The sequence below is a fragment of the Mus pahari genome, chromosome 4, assembly GCF_900095145.1.
Source record: "Mus pahari chromosome 4, PAHARI_EIJ_v1.1, whole genome shotgun sequence".
NCBI lineage: Eukaryota > Metazoa > Chordata > Mammalia > Rodentia > Muridae > Mus > Mus pahari.
In genome coordinates this window covers 5897602-5912685 of record NC_034593.1, presented here as the reverse complement: position 1 = coordinate 5912685, position 15084 = coordinate 5897602, and the positions used below count along the sequence as shown (strand labels likewise).

At 44.6% G+C, this 15084-nt stretch overlaps 1 protein-coding gene across 2 annotated transcripts in view; it reads left to right on the top strand.

Moving 5' to 3' along the window:
- The first annotated feature begins 608 nt into the window (after positions 1-608).
- The window catches only part of Pag1 (phosphoprotein membrane anchor with glycosphingolipid microdomains 1), a 145875-nt gene continuing 131399 nt past the window's right edge, over positions 609-15084 (top strand). For both annotated transcript variants that reach the window (XM_029537288.1, XM_029537287.1), the window contains exon 1: positions 609-800. The gene's annotated coding sequence lies outside the window, so the exon portion shown is untranslated. The remainder of the gene's footprint in view (positions 801-15084) is intronic.

Sequence of the window (15084 nt, the reverse complement as noted above, 5' to 3'; positions counted from 1 at the left end):
AAGCTCCTTACTGTGCATCAGATCAAAGTGAAAGGTGTCCTGCAAATTGCAGTCCTTGAAGGTTAAGCAATCATCTGAGTTAAACTTGACCTTTGTAGTCTGTCCTGGGACCCTAAGGCAGTTCTCCATAGACTGCTTTCTAAGGGACAATGGGGTAAGGAGACAACCTTCAGTCACAGAGCTTTTGGTCACCGGCCCTGATTTTGCGACGCTCCAGCTCCTAGCCCTGCAGCTGGCAGCCACGTTAGCCTCGCAACCCCCCGACCCCGCCCCACCCTTCTCGCTCCGCCCAACCCCGCCCGTTGGCTCCGCCCCCGTGACGTGCCGCAGCAGTCGCGAACATGCGCACTGAGACCCGCGCGCTGCTCCGCCTCGGCGCTGTCATTCTCCGCGGCGCGGCGGCCAGTGCGGACTGCGGTTCCCGCCCGGCGCGCGGGTGCTGGGACTGCTCCTCCGGGGCGGACTGGTGACTCTGCAGCGCTCTGGAGCCTCTCGTGCGGGGACTCCGTGGTGTCGCATTCCTTCAGAGAGGGAGACACGCACCCGGAGGGAGCTCCGAGCACGGCTCTCAACGGCCGGCGGCCACGACGGCGTTCGCGTCCCCGGTGCAGTCCGAGTCTCTGCGGCCGCCCGGTGCGCCCGGGCGAGCGCACCTCTCCCGGCACGGCGGAACCGAGGCGACGAGGATCAGGCGGGTCCTGCGCCCGCTACCACTGCCCACCGCCGGCCAGCCCGGCTGCGAGCGGCGGAGTTGCAGCGCTTTTTAGCGCTCTGAAGCCCCAGAAGACCTCTGCGAACCAGTAAGTTGACTGTAGTTTCTGAAGTTTCGGGCAGCGTGGGAAGGACAGGTTCGTTTTATTCCTGTGGTTCCAGGCCGAGGTTTTACCTCCCGTTAGCGGGGCTGCGGCTGGAGGAAGGCGTACTGGACTGCAAAGGAGGGGGCATGGCATTCGAAGACTCGAGGCTGGAGTCCAGGGCTGGCTTCTGCCTCTCCCGAATGTGCCAGTTGGAAATGTGCTAGGGGAGACAGGTGCTCTGAGGGCATTTGGCCCGCCGCTAATTGCACATTCTGAGCTCCTTGATTCTGCGCCGCGTGGGGTCGGGGACGTCCGCCACCTCCATCCTAGGAAGCTCTGCCTACATCCCCTCCATCCCCTCCGAGGACTGGCAGAGATGAGAAGCTGAGACATTGCTGCTCGGGCCTGCAGGCTTTCTGCTGCAGCCCACTTCACTCTTCCCTTAGGCAGAAGTTGCCAACCTCCCATAATTGGAGCCTAGTCCTTTAGGGAAAAACAACTTATGTGTCAAATGAGTGTTTTGTGCTCCAAGGCAGAGAAAATGAGAAAAGTGCTCTGTGCGTTTTAATTCGTATGCTTTAAGAATGTAGGAAAGTCTCAAAGAAACAGGATTCCTAGGATGGCTGAGTTGTCCTGCATCTCTTATGTAAGCCTCCTGGCTGGGTACTTTTGCATCTGCAGGGTCTGCATCTGGGCCGCTACTCACTCCATTTGTTTCAAGTCCAGCTTGAGCCGCATTTAATAAAAACGTTGACATGATATAGCAGTTCGTAGTCAGAAACAGGGCGGTCTTTAAATTAGACTGTCTTCTCCTAATAGGGAGCATGGGAGGAAGAACTTGGTGTATTTTTTTTCAAGGCAGTTCAAGGAATTAGATACATAAATCATGCTTTAAAATACCATACATTGTACAGAGTGCATGCACAGAACCCTCTTTAGAACACATCCCCTTTTGTTTTAGGAAAAGTGGAGATTGTTCATACCAGACAGTTGTTGAGTCTGAAAGTAAAGTGCACTGATGGCCTTAATTATCTTAATAAACAAAGAGCATGATTTGTAGGTAGCTACAGTGACCTACTTTGAAGGGTAGAAATCTTTAACCTTTCATTCTCAGCTGCCCCTAGAAATTCCTTTTAAGCAGAGCAATGGATTAATGCCATTGATGTTTAATACTTGAGTTGATTAAATTTGTAAAAGGAATCCTTTGAAATACCATACAGCCCTGCTGTGTGGCTGATAGGCAGTGACTGTTATAAAGAAAGATAATATTTTGAGTCCCAGCTTTACATTAACCAAATAGCTCACACTGCAGCTGCCCTGTGATTCACATGTATCCATAGATGGGAAGAAATATGCACAGAGAAAAATATATACATGAATTTTTGAAATAAAAACTCAGGGATGTGAGATTTATTTAGGTGACCGTTAGAAAGAGGCGTGTATGGGTTAAAGTGCTCCAGTGGGTACAACAAGATGAACTAACTGGTTACAGGCACCTGGTTTAAGCATAGTTTTTATTTTAAGGATTCTAAGAAAAAAGAAAGATTATTTTAAAGTTGAAAAGCTAGTTATCACATTGTAGTTTATAGGAGCATTGAGTGCTGGCCCCTAGAAGAAATTTTGTCCAAGTGTGGGCTTTCAAGGGACCAGGCTGTTGGCACTATTGCTGGCTTTGAATCGGAGCAAGTTACCGGAATTCTGTACCCAGCGTCTCCATCTGTAAAATAAGTGGGTGTAATTGCAGTACCTTCCTTGTTGGGTTGTGTGAGGCTTAAGTGGAATCCTGATGAGAAGGTATTGAGCTGGTGTCAAGTATAGTAGGCTGACTTTGGGGAAAGTTTCATGCTGTGAAAGGAAATTTGTCTTGGTATAAGCTGTAGACATTAAGCAGCTGTTGCTGGAGGTCAATAGAAGCGGTGCGCATGTGTAATAGGAGAGGGGACATAAACACCCTGACCACATGTTAATGTTGGATTTACTGTCTCCAGCAGTGCCTCCCTCCAGGCCTTCCATGGAGGTGGCGTTGTCTTGATGTTAGAGAGGAAGAAACTGAGGCCGAGGGAGATGAAGTAGTAGAAATTAGAGCTGGCAGCTTAAACATGCCTGTTGGAGTCTGCGACCCTGCCGCCTCAACTTGCAGGCAATGTGGGTGGCTTACCCTTTCTCCACGGGAAGTTTATGTTTAAAGTTTCAAGTATGCAAACTGCTAACTAGTGCTCATAGCCCAGTCCTTTGAGACTGGAAGCTATTATCATCAACCTCATTGTTGTTAAATTCCAGGCCCTGGTTGCAAACCCCTTTTAGTGCCTTTGTGAGAAAGATAACAGGGTGTTTTGCCTTCAGCTGAAACTGGATTCTGTGACTTCTTTCTTCCCTGTTTATATATTCAAAGAACCAAAGAGAAAAGTTGGGTAACTTGATGCTTTGTATTGCTGGTTGATGCTCACTATTCTGCATCCCTGCAGCCTGTGTAGTTGCTGCCAGTGGTCCACATGGACACAAGCAGCAATAATCAGCCCGCATTGTCTCTGAGCATAGCCCAGTGTCCAAGGGAGAACTCCACTCAAGCAGGGAGATGGGGTCTTGGGCTTATCTTGAACTCAGTGTTCTGAAGTGGAAATCATTTACCCAACACAGCTATGGGCACACTTCCTTTAGTCTTAGATTTAAAGCCACAGGAAGCAGTTGTTGGGGGATTCCATAGGAGCTATTTTGGTTTAAAATCTCCATGGACTGTTGAGTTTCTCTTCTGAGTTCTAGGGTGTGGGGTGATTGAGTGGCCATGGTACTTTGTGGCTTTCTTAGGTTCATCTACATGCCATGGTCTTCTGGCCTTTGGTCTTTATCTTTTAGATACTCAAATCAATTGCTATAGAAAGGTCCTAGGCAGCTGACTACCCCAGGTGAGTCAGTGTTTACTGAAACCCTCCAAGCTAATACACCTACCACTAAAAGTACTCTTAAGATGGAGGCTCACTGCTACCTGGCTGATGCTCTGGGTCTCTCTCCCCTCCTCTGTCTCTGTCTCTGTCTCTCTGCGTGTGTGTGTGTGTGTGTGTGTGTGTGTGTACATGTGTGTGTGTGTGTGTGTGTACATGTGTGTGTGTGTGCTGTGTATGTCTCTCTGCGTGTGTGTGTGCATGTGCGTGTGCATGTGTGTGCATGTGTGTGTGTGTACATGTGTGTGTGTGTGTGCTGTGTATGTCTCTCTGCGTGTGTGTGTGCATGTGTGTGTGTGTGTGTGTGTGTGTGCTGTGTATCTGTCTCTCTGTCTCTCCAAAGCTTCTCAACAGTGAGTTTCCAGTAGTGAGCTTCTTGGAGGCACAATGCCACAACTGCAGTATGCCAAAAAGAACTCCTGCCACCAACCAAGTTCTCTCTCTGATACCCTCTGCTGATATTTCAGCCCTCCTTTTCAAACAATACACACACACTTTGCCTCAGTAGCTATATTCCAACTGTTCCCTGTTCTGAATTTTCTGATCAAATGTCTCCCTGGAACATGTCTATAAATAGAGCTAACCCTGTGAAAATAATTTCCATATGGATGTTTTATTTCCTGTTTGTGTTGTTATAGTGGATTTTCTGTTGTCACTTTTTAAATCTACAAGAAGTCCTTCCTCCCTCAAAACACACACATCAGTTTTCTTTTGCTCTCAGAAGACTGATGTACAGCTACAGACATACTACCCTTCATTCACCCAGTCTTATATGATTTCTGAAGCTAAGCAGAAACCAAGCTTGGGCCTGCTTAGTCCATGGATGGGAGAAGGCTCAGGCACATAATCTGCACATTAATTTTAATATGGATATAAGTGAGTAAAGACCATTTACTCTTCCTTAACCGCATGACTCCTTTGGATTTTTACTTTTTATTTGAGGAGCTGGGACTTGATTTTGACCTTACCTCATTCAGTATGTGGGTGACTTGGAAGTTAGACACACTTACAGTTCTACAGACAAGGTCAGGATGCTGCAGAGGTCAGGGATTTGGGGTAGATTTGAGAGGAGACAGCCTTGAACACGATTTATCTGACCACTTTCTAGTCCCTACTGGTCATGCTTTCTGATAAGAGCTCGTATCTTAATATTCAGCTGAGAGCACTCACTGTGTGTTGGCTGTGATGGCAACATTACGTACAGTGTTTCCCTCCACCCTGACACCAGCCTTTTGGGTAGTTCCCGTATTGTAGTGCTTTTGCAGAAGTAGAAACGGGCCTAGAAAGGACATAGGTCCAAGATTACATGAGTAAGTTTTGCAAGAAAAAGTAGAACTCCGAACTTTTTGGTGTTCCTTACAGAATATTCTCCTGCCTCTGGTTTTTCAGCTATTGTACTAAGTTCTATAGTAGAGATGGACAGTCTCAGGCTTTGCAAACCTTCCCGTCCACAGCTTGGATTGGCTAAATACCATCTCTGTATTTTTGTCAAGGTAGAAGCTTAAGCTTAATTTATGTTAGAAATCAAAAACCACATTTCACTTTGTGAGAAAGAAGGAGCAAAAGCCACGTGTTACTCTGTAAGTAAGAAGCGTGAGTGCTTCCGGTGGGGTGGCAAGGCAAACTTGCATCATTGTCCTCCAACAAAGGAGAAGTGGAAAGGCCAAAGATTTTTCTCAAATGATTTTTTCAAGTTTATTTAAGTCTAAAAATGTCAAGAGTTCCAACAGCAGCAGTAGTTATTTGTGGTATGCCTATGTTTTTTAAAGGACAAGCACCCACATATCCACAAGTAGGGATCATGTGTCCTCTCAGAACAAACGCATTGCATGCAAACTCCCATGTCTGTGGTGTAGCCTTCCCGACTCCAGTCCGGATAGAAAGCAGAGACTCTAAAGCCATACTGTTCAATTCTCAGAACCCTTCTGTGAGATAATACCTCTGCAGGGGGAGGGGGGAAGGGGGAGAGCAGAGAGACAGACTCACTGCCTGGAGACCAAGCCTTCTGCCTGCCGCTGAGCTGTATCTTCAGCCCCATTTCCCCTCTCGATTTCACATCGGAACGGACGGACATCATTTCGGTTGTAATTTAAAAGTTAGTCCATCATCATAACATTCAGGCATAGAATAGATAGGCCCTGTGTTCCTGTGCTAGACTGTGAGACTGGTTGACTATAAGCCAGCAAGTGATTAAAAACTTATTTTAAGACTCTGCTTTCTCCTTTCTAAGTATAGACTGCCGGGGGCAGGAAAATTGACCTGACTGTGGCCTTTATTAACACAGAGCATTTGAGCCCCTGTGCACTTTGTGGAATGGACTTTAAAGTTGCTGGCAACCTTTCATAAGCCTCCAGGTGGCCCAACCTAACATATCATATCCACTCTTTATCTGCAAGTGATGAGCGTCACCTGTCTTCCTCAAAGGACCAAAGGTGTGAGTGTGTCAGCACTTGTCACCTGTCCTCCTGCGTCACCAGCCTTGGGGCTGCACTGCGTGGTTAGGCTTCTCTGAATGTACTCCTCGTGCATCTGGTCTCGGGTATTTCTGACCGTCCATCACTGTTGGCTGCTTCGCCCACTCTGGTTCTTTACCCTGACGTGTACCCATGCCTCGCCATCCCAGCTGTGTGGGGTGTGGGAAATGATCCTGAAGCCGCGCATGCTGTAAGCCAGGGTGGGAAAGCCACACAGCGCAGTGACTTACTGTTAAAGAGAGGTCCAGTTGCTAACACAGCCTGTGTCCTCAGCACCTGGCAACTGTACTGAGTGACATCTAAAAAGAGCTGAGAACCTCTAATTCACACTTAGCCAGCCGCCAGCAGCTTGGCTGGGCTTGCATCAAGTTTGGTGGGAGTGACTTATACTCATTTGGATTTTTCAGATATGTGTTTTAGGAGATGAGGGTTAGGGATAAGCCGCTCCATACAATTGTCAAAGAAAAGACTTAATAAAAATAAATGAAAAATATAGGGATTAAAAAAAAAAAAACAGAAAAATGACTGTGGCTTTCCTTCAGGAGATGGTACTGGGTCTGAGTCCATGGTTCGGGGATTGGGGCAGATGGATGACATTACTGAGCTGGGTAGTAGACTGTAAAACAGCTCCGTGGATGTGGTTGGGGACAGTTGATGTGGCGGATGTGCTATGGAATTGGAGAGTAGAGGCTGGAGCCACTCTGTGAAGTGTCTTGGTGGCCAGACTTGGTCCTGCAGATGAGAGTGAGTTCTGGGGTTGGATCCAGGACCTCTGGAATTTGAGGTGACTGAGCTCTGCCCCAGGGTTCTGCTCCCTTTTTACTTTGAGAGTGATTTGCTTGGGCTGGCCTTGAATTCAGTATGCAGCCCAAGTCACCCCCTTGCCTTAACCACGAGTAGCTGGGGTGACCATTCAGTCCTGCCAGGCCTGACCTAGGCTGTGGGTTTAGAATGTTCAACCTGGCGCAGCATTGACAAAACAAATGAACTGGGAGATGGTAAAGGGAAGCCATTAAAGTCTGAGTTCAGACTGGTAAGGGTATAGACGCTGAGGGCAGGGGGCAGGGGGTAGAAGCAAGGAGGTGGCAGGGATGCTGAAGAGCCTCCCCAGATGGCCTCGCTCAGATCACTGATGAGATAGAAGTTCCATTGGTGATGACAGTGAGCACAGAGGGTGGATCGTTCCACAGGGGAAGGTGACAAGCTATGGATTTATGCAGTGTGAGGCACCAGAGGGACATCAGAGCCTAGAGACGCTATGCAGACTGCCGGCTTAAAATTCAAGGCAACCACCGAGGTGCAAATGGAGACTTATCATCCATTTGCAGCTTATTAATGTATCTAGTCCATTGAGATATCTTGGGCAGAGTATGAATTTCTCTTGTTTTTATAAAACAGGCCTCATTGTGCTCTAGATAACTGCGCACTTGAAATGGGTGTTGAGGCTGCTGGTCTGTCTGAGAGAACGTGTAGAATAAAAAATAAAGTCAAGGCCAGGGTGGCACACAGAAAGAACAAGGAGATGGGATGGAAAGTTAACTGAGAGAAATTTCTGACAAAAAAAAAAAAAAAAAAAAAAAGCCAGAAGCCAGAAGCAGAGCAGGATGAGGCGCTTGGCTGAGTGGGAGCCGAAGACACAGAAGTGAAACCAGAGGTGCCACAGGGCAGAATACTCTTCCTTCACTTGTGTCTGCACCGGAGATGGGGCGAATGCCTGGTGGCTTTCAGTTCCTCTCCATCAGTATTAAGACTCTGGACGGTAGGTAGGATGCCATTCAGGAATGAAGTACGATCCTGAACTCAGTCTACTAATGGAGTATGGACATCATGCTGTCTTCTTTTCCTTTAATTTCCCCATCATGGTGAGAGGAGTGCAAACACTGGCAGGGTGGGAAGGATGGGAGACATACGTTCTTGATGCATAAAGTGCTCGACCCTCCATGCGAGCACACGAGAGCGCATGGATGGGGTGTGAAAAGCAGCACAGTCAAAGTTCACAAACAACTATGCCTTCACGTGACGACGTGATGTCATTAGTGACGTGCTGTCCTTACAAAGGTGGCGCTACTTGCAAGACTCGTGACATGTCTGGCCCATTGGACTGTCTGAGGTGTTCTGTATACAGCATGCCATGATTTTCATTTGTTTTATATTGTAGACAATGTGAAGTATTTATTAACCATGGAAATAGTTTCTGTGCTTCCATTCCTGTCACACATGTCCATCCTCACGTGCTTTGTCCTTTAGTTTTTACCTGACGGTAAATGTTGAGACTAAATATCTGACGAGAACAGCATCAGATGGTTTTCTTTCCTCGAAGACTAAGAAGTAATGAGTGTGTCACCATAGAGATGCCATGGATACAGGGGTGGCTGGTCACATCGCATGTGCAGTCAGGAAGCAAGAAGAGAACAGGAAATGGAACTGAGCTATAAAGCCTCAAAGCCCTCCCTCCCTCAGTGACAGCTGGGGACCCAGGACTCAAATGTGTGAGCCTATGGACCAGTGGTTCTCAACCTTCCTAATTCTGTAATACTTTAATACAGTCTTCATGTGTGGTGACTCCAACTATAAACTTATTTCATTGCTACTTCATAACTGGAACTTTGCTACTGCTATGAATCCTAGTGTAAATATCTTTGTTTTCAAATGATATTAGGTGACTCCGGTAGAAGGGTCATGCAACCCCCAAAGGAGTTGCGACTCACAGGTTGAGGACTGCTGCTATAGCAGGAACATTTTGCATTTAAACCATTACACAACATTACAGAAACCAGTAACTTGAAATTGAGTCCAGAGGAGAGACCCAGCTGCTAAATGATTAAGGATCTCAGACCCAAACTGAGATGTTCTGGCTTCAAATTTTGGGTTCAGATGATTCTAAGATACTTTTTTTTATCATTTGCAACTAAAGGAAAACTTGAGGAGGATGGAATGCTTACAGTCTATTTTAAAGTTAATTTGCAAAAAATAAAAAAAGTTAATTTGCTTAAAGCATCAATACTAGAAACTATTGTTGACTAAAATTCCTCTATTTAATGGACCAAAGGTTATTTATGCAAATATATCCAATTAAGCTGGGGGAAATAGGTTTTTTCTATAAAACAAGCTTTTTTTTTCCTATTATTGGTGCTGACTTTTTAAAAAGCTCCTATCCATAAAGCATAGAGGCCTAATATTTTAAACTGAAATTCTTGTACTTAAATTTGCTCTTTGTGGGAATATATTTCTTAATAATTGCAGTTTCTGCTGTGTGTGAGGGCCATTCTGCATGTGCATTTTGTGCTACAAGTATATCAGACAAAACCCAGCCAAGTTAGGTTTAAACTATTGGTTTCCCTTAATAATGTTCTTGACTGATTTGATCATATGAACCAATAGGCTTATTTTGGCTTGTGGATGCAGCTATTATGTTAGCAATATAAGGCTGAAGTCTTACACTGGCATTGTCTTTTTAGCTAAGTGCTACAAGATGATGCAGTATAACTCTAAAAATGCCTGTTCCACAACTTGTATTTTGGCTCTGAATAGTCCAAAATTTCCTTAATATTGTCATCAAATCATATATAGATACATACATATGTACAGTAATGCTTGAGTCATGAAATGGATATGTACTCTCATTGAAAAAGTTTATAATGTTGCATTTTTATCACACACACACACACACACACACACGCACAGTGTATCCTAGGGTCTGCTAGTTGGCAATTTGTAGATGAAAGCATTTCCTACCAAGTAGCAAAGGCTGTTGTCAGTGCTGTCCCCAGATGTCAGAGTCAATTCTCATGGGCCAGTTTTACACTCCAGCTTCAGTAGGAAAATCTAAAGGGGCTGACATTTCTGTGTCTTCAGTGGATGGCTCTTTTTCTTTTTTAATTCATTGGATGGCAATTATTTTTTTTTAATAATGAGACATTTGTAAATTCTGAAATGTTAATAAAAATGTAAGGCAACTATCTTAGTCTGGTAATTACTGTTCCACACAGTAGTGTACCAGCCTTAATCCATTGCAGTGAGAAATTACAATATAGGCACATGAAAATCGAAGTAACAATGTAGACCATTATGGTATTTTAAATATGATTTTATTGTACTTTATAATATGCCAAATGAAGATTAATTTGTTCTTTTCGTACCTGATGGGTTCCAATTTCATCCCAATGCAAATATTGTAAAACAGGAAATGGTTAGGCTTCTGTTCAGGTGACTTGACACTACTGTACTTTATACTCATATGCATACACAAACAGTTAAGCTGGATTTCTTACTGATATTTCATTATAGCATGTACTATGAGTTTTCACTTCCTAAAAAAGAGTAGCTATATTTCTTCTTTCTTCTCAGTCCTGTTGGATTTCAGTCATACATTTTTATGTTCTTTAAACTCGACGTGATAGAACATGTCTAAATTAGTGATCTAATTTGAATACTATAATTATATGCACAGTTGAGTTTGAGTACAGTGTTTTTGCATAATGTGATGGTCTCTCTTAGTGAATTTAGGAATTCCATGGTTCCACTTTCAGAGTCCTAAATCTATATATGCTTATGGAGGGGTTCACAGGACAGAATGCAAATACTTTAAGTCTATTTGAGTTTTAGAAATTAGCATATAAACTATCTACAATAGCTTTTTTATGTATAAGAAAGTACCAAGAAATACAGAATTAATTAAGAACTAGGCTGGTGTCACATGTAGTGTCTAAATTTTGCCATCAGGGTTAAAACTCATACTTTGTTTTGCTAAAATGATAAATAAAAGTGTATTTAAGCAAAGTGATAGCATGAATTCTCATAAATAATTGTACATATTTAATAGGGTTAATATCTTTCTTTGACTTTACTGTATTGGTGATGTTGGCCAAAATGCACATCTTGAGCTCAAATATTAGCTTTGTGTAATGTTCAATGACTAATGTTCAGTGCCGCACTCCTGTAATCCCAGTGCTCTGGAAGCAGAGGCTGGAGAATCAATGCAAGTTCAAACCTAGCCTGGTCTACGCAGTTCCAGGACAGCCTTAAGACCTTGTCTTAAAAACAAATAAACAAACATAAAACAACACACACACACACACACACACACACACACACATGAGAGAGAGAGAGAGAGAGAGAGAGAGAGAGAGAGAGAGAGAGAGAGAGAGAGAGAGAGAGAGAGAGAGAGAGAGAGAAAGAGAGAGAAAAATATGAATGCAGGAAGGAGAGAGAGCATAAAACCTCCAACGTAGCATCGGAACTGAATGCTCTCAGAGTCTTGTTAAAACGGTTCAGCAGTGTCCAGGCTGAGATGTTAGGAGTGGGGCCGCCAGGCCCTGCAGCCAGTGAGACCACAGCGGCACAGCGTACCACTCTTACTCTTAAAACTAACCGTCCCTCCCTCCACGGTTCACAACCTTGCCAACCACATGAGTTATTTGCTAATAGTAGCATGTCAAAACCTGAATTATTATGGATCTTTTCTTTTAATAAATATTCAACAGCATTTTCAAAGCAGTTAGATACAATTCCTAATAACCAGTCCCATGCTGGCTGCGATGTGCACTCTCCTCAGACTGTTCATAGTCACAGGGCATTTGGCATTCAGATCCTTTTCTATGTATTTTCTTTACTTTTCTTTTTTTTTTTTGTGGTTTCGTCTTTTTTTTTTATTAGATATTTTCTTTATGCTATCCCGAAAGTTCCCTATACCCTCCCCCCCGCCCCTGCTCCCCTACCCACCCACTCCCACTACTTGGCCCAGGCCTTCCCCTGTGCTGGGTCATATAAAGTTTACAAGACCAAGGGGTCTCTCTTCCCAATGATGGCCGATTAGGCCATCTTCTGCTACATAAGCAGCTAGAGACATGAGCTCAGGGGGTACTGGTTAGTTCATGTTGTTGTTCCACCTACAGGGTTGCAGTACCATGCCTGACCTTAAGCTGTACTACAGAGCAATTGTGATAAAAAAAAACTGCATGTATAGCGACAGACATGTAGATCTATGTATTTTCAAGAGCTCCACAATCCCTGGGCTGGAATAATCCTTTTGCTTCTCCACAGTTACATGGAGAATAAAGAGGATTTCTCACCTTTTCTTCACATACAATGCCAATGTCTGTATTCAGAGACTCCTGGTTCGTTGTGTTCTCTGTTTACAGTGGCCCGTCCTTTACAAGTAAGAGTCTTCATGCTCCCCACCGTCCAGGGATAGGGGTAGGCAGCACTTACTGTCTTCTCTTCCTACTTCAGGGCTGGTCATCGGGAATGTTAAGAGAGAGTGGTGCTGTTGGCATAGCAAAGGGTTGGTTTATAAGCTGAAGATAGTCTTTAGCATCCTATTGGAGCTGTACTCTATGTGCCATAGAGTCTGTCATAACTGAGCAGTGCTCTGGTGCGTAGGAACTTACAGAACTGGACAACTCTTGCCACAGTGGAGCTGCTCAGTTCCGAGAGGAGCCCTCGAGCCTGTCACAGTAGTCTCCAGTCTCTCCACTGTCCCTGCCACTGCCCCTGCAGCCATGATCTGGCAGTTCTGTATCTCACTTGTCTTCTTTCTCTGTGCTTCACTTTAAAAAAAAAAAAAATCGAACATTTCATTTGGAATTCTAATTTTTACCAGTAAAAATGTAATTTGTCATCTTTTCTTCAAAGTCAGTATCACTTTTTCATTGCTCATATTTACATACTGTAAGCAAATTTGGATATGTTCATTAAAGTGAAGACATACAGCCAGGACGATATGCCTGTGTGCAGTGCAATCGTGTTTTAGAGTGGACCGTGTGCGTGCTTTTCAGCTTGTCTGATATTAGTCCTTCTCCTGAGCTCTTCACCTGGTCAATCTATCCAATAAAATCATGTAAAATCCCCGAGCTGAGGTCAGGCAAGTGCCTGCATCATTTGGGGGAACATCAAAAGAATCAGCACTGGGAACCCTGCTTGTGTGGAAGCTATGCAAAGGCCACCTCTCCCAATGCCAGTGTCGGTTAGAGCTCAGCTTTTACATGTGCCATGACAGTGCTCATCTTACCACCCTGGGGTGGAGGCCGGGGAAAGCTGTGAGCTTGAGGCCAGCCTGGTCTACATAGCAAGTTTCAGAGCAGCTAGGGCTACTCAGTGAGACAAACAAAAGCCAGCTTTTAGAAAGGCAGTCCTCCCCCTAAAGAAAGGCAGTGCAGTGCTCCCCCTAAAGAAAGGCAATGCAGTGCTCCCCCTAAAGAAAGGCAATGCAGTGCTCCCCCTAAAGAAAGGTAATACGATTCACAGATTGCTAATTTCTAGAAATTGTAGTCACTTCTGTACCAAAGTGAATCAATATTTATATTTAGCTGCATAAAGGAAAACCCCAAAGCAGTTCAAGTGAAGTTTTGGAGCAAATTCATGTAGAAAATAAGGAATCCAGTTTTTGGAAATGTTTACATTTCAGCCTTATGAAGTTTTTGAGAACCCAAGGGCACTCCAGGATATTACCTTTCACTTATCATCTCCTTGTCCCCTCATCCCCTCTGCCATATCCATATTTTAGATGACCAAGCCACAATGTTAGCTTTCTATCTGACTTGATACAGGGCCAAGCCAGCTGTTTGGGTTCCTGAATGAAGGCCAGGTTTGGATACAATATGGCCAGCCAGGCTGCGGTTTGTGGTTCCAACTCTTTGTGATAAGCCTGGATTGTAGCCATGCTCAGACTATACCCAGTGTGGCACCCACTTTGGTCTGCTGCCTTCAGATCCAGATGTAGAACTCTCAGCTCCTTCTCCAGCACCATGTCTGCCTGCATGCTGCTATGCTTCCTACCTTGATGATAATAAACTAAACTGCTGAAGCTGTAAGCCCACCATGTGATAATGGACTAAACCTCCTTTTGTTTCTTTTTTTTTTATTAGATATTTTCTTTATTTGCATTTCAAATGTTATCCCCTTTCCTAGTTTCCCCTCTGAAAGCCCCCATTCTTCCCCCCACCCTCCTGCTCACCAGCGCACCCACTCCTGCTTCCTGGCCCTGGCATTCCCCTATACTAGGACATAGAACTTTCACAGGACCAAGGGCCTCTCCTCCCATTGAAGTGACTAGGCCATCCTCTGCTACATATGCAGCTAAAGCCATGAGGCCCACCATATGTTTTCTTTCATTGGTGGTTTAGAGCTCTGGGGGTACTGGATAGTTCATACTGTTGTTCCTCTGCAAACCTCTTCAGCTCCTTGGGTACTTTCTCTAGCTCCTTCATTGGGGACCCTGTGCTCCATCCAATGGATGGCTGTGAGCATCCGCTTCTGTATTAGTCAGGCACTGGCAGAGCCTCTCAGGAGACAGCTGTATCAGGCTCCTGTCAGCAAGCACTTGTTGGAATCCACAATAGTGTCTGGGTTTGGTGACTGTCTATGGGATGGATCCACAGGTGAGGCAGTCTCTGGATAGTTGTTCTTCAGTCTCTGCTTCGCACTTTGTCTCTGTAACTCCTTCCATGGGTATTTTGTTTCCCCTTCTAAGAAGTATCGAAGTATCCACACTTTGGTCTTCCTTCTTGAGTTTCATGTGTTTTGGGAATTGTGTCTTGGGTATTCTGAGCTTCTGGGCTAATATCCACTTATCAGTGAGTGCATATCATGTGAGTTCTTTTGTGATTGGGTTAACTCACTCAGGATGATATCCTCCAGATCCATCCATTTGTCTAAGAATTTCATAAATTCATTGTTTTTAATAACAGAGTAGTACTCCATTGTATAAATGTACCACATTTTCTGTATCCATTCCTTTGTTGAGGGACATCTGGGTTATTTCCAGCTTCTGGCTATTATAAATAAGGCTGCTATGAACATAGTGGAGCATGTGTCCTTATTACCAGTTGGAACATCTTCTGGTATATGCCCAGGAGAGTTATTGCTGCATCCTTC